Source organism: Hippopotamus amphibius, chromosome 12 (genome assembly GCF_030028045.1).
Source record: "Hippopotamus amphibius kiboko isolate mHipAmp2 chromosome 12, mHipAmp2.hap2, whole genome shotgun sequence".
Classification (NCBI taxonomy): Eukaryota; Metazoa; Chordata; class Mammalia; order Artiodactyla; family Hippopotamidae; genus Hippopotamus; species Hippopotamus amphibius.
Window position 1 is genome coordinate 64,779,731 of NC_080197.1, and position 2,105 is coordinate 64,781,835.

Below are 2,105 nucleotides of genomic sequence, written 5' to 3' on the forward strand. Positions count from 1 at the left end.
AAAATAATTATTACCATTGAATGGGTATCTACTCAATGCTGGGCATAATGTGTGTATTGTCTGATTTAATTGTCATTGTTAATACTAGTTTGATTATATTTTTTATTTTTATTTTTTCCAATCTAGTACTTTGATTTTTATTCATACTCAAATTCCACACATTCAAATTTATTTATTTATTTTTTACAATTAATTTTATTTATTTACTTATTTATTAGCTGCATTGGGTCTTTGTTGCTATTGCGGGCTTTCTCTAGTTGTGGTGAGTGGGGGCTACTCTTCACTGTGGTGCGTGGGCTTCTCATTGCGGTGGCTTCTCTTGTTGCAGAGCACAGGCTCTAGGCGTGCAGGCTTCAGTAGTTGTGGCACATGGGCTCAATAGTTGTGGCTTGCAGGCTCTAGAGCACAGGCTCACTAGTTGTGGCGCACGGGCTTACTCTGCTCTGCTGCATGTGGGATCTTTCCCGCCCAGGGAGCGACCCTGTGACCCCTGCATTGGCAGGCGGATTCTGAACCAGTGTGCCACCTGGGAAGCCCCACACATTTAAATTTAAAACAAAACAAAACGAAAAACACTGATAAATCAGCAAATTACCTCGAATGCAGCTCTGTGCTGCCATTACTATACCTTTACTTCCTTTTTCCCAGACAGCAAGGTGAGGTACACAGTAAACGCTTTCTACACAACATAAAAGGTTCTGAAGAGACCTCACCAGTGTTATAGATAATCTGGAGTCCTGAGGAAATCATTTCCACAAGGTAAAGGAGACAGAGTGACACTGCATTTATTTGAAGATGATCATGTTCCTCATAGGAGAGGATCTCATCCCCTGTATGTACCTTAAAAATAAAGGCATGTTGCTGGGCGTGGATCCTGCTTAAACTGCTGGACCTTATTGGCCTGACGCCTACAGCAGCAGAGAATTCCTCTCATACATTTTACGGCAGATGCTCCAGCTCATGGGTCCTCCCCTTTTCATCACCAATGCGCCTGTATGCAAGAGCCAAAGCCCAAGCCCCATGGCGCAGTACAGACCGTCGTGGATCTTGGCCTTCTGATCATCACCACATGTTTTAGTGCGAAAGAGATCTGTGGTCGGACTTTGATACTGCAGCAGTGTTACTTGACAGTTCCGTAATAGTCATCCAGTTTATCCCACAGAGTTCACTATCAGGGCTCAGAATGTTAATGTTCTTAAGAGGTTCAAAAAACGAGCCAGACTTTTAAGAAAGCTAGTGGAGAAGCCAGACCTTAAGAATGCAGCAGGTGAGCTGGCCATTTCAGCGTTGACTCTAATCACAAGCGTCGCAGGCTAAACTATAGCAATTTTCAAAACTCAGCGTTTGGTCAGGGCTCTTCGCTCGGAGACCTTCCAGCTCACTTCTGCCAAGAGCTCTGCCATCGCGCTGTCAGCCCCGCTGGCCCCGCCCCGCCGGCCCCGCCCCGCCCCCTCGCACGACACTGTCGGGCGGGGCACCGGCCGGAAGTTATCCCGAGGGTGAGCTTCGACCTAGCTCCGCGACCTACCGAGTATGCAATTTTCCATTTTAAAGGCGAGACAGTGTTCTCAGTGAGGTAAGGAAACTTGTCCAATGGATGCAGCTAATTAAGAGTGTTCACATCCTGTTGACATATTATGTAGATTGAAACACTCCTTTATAGATACTCAGTGATTGAGCAATCTTGTATTTACTTTTTTTGAGAATCAGTTGTTTAAAAGAGTAGACATTTTAAACTAAGGGATATATGTAATCTTTATTACAGATCAACCATCCTTTCAATTCAGTAATTGTTTATTGAGTACTACGTCATGCTCTGTTAAACAGGTGCTGGAGAGACAGCAGTTAACAGGAGCCAACCAATTGTACAGTTTTATCACACAGACCTACAAAACTATTGTATACACACACTACACTGACTTTTGACTTTGTAAACTTATTTTGTGAACAACACATACAAAGGAACTTCGAACTGTCCTTTACCCAATTGCATTTCATATTACATACCAAACCCAGAATGTTTAAGAAAGAACCCAGAACATCTGAGAAAAATATTGGAATGTGGCTAACTCAGGTTATGTCCACATTTCCCCAAGATTTCTTCT

At 43.5% G+C, this 2,105-nt stretch overlaps 1 pseudogene; it reads right to left on the bottom strand.

Annotated features, from left to right (window-relative positions):
• Nucleotides 1-591: 591 nt before the first annotated feature.
• Nucleotides 592-1,403, bottom strand: LOC130834008 (phosphorylase b kinase regulatory subunit beta-like; annotated as a pseudogene).
• Between the last annotated feature and the right edge of the window lie 702 nt (nucleotides 1,404-2,105).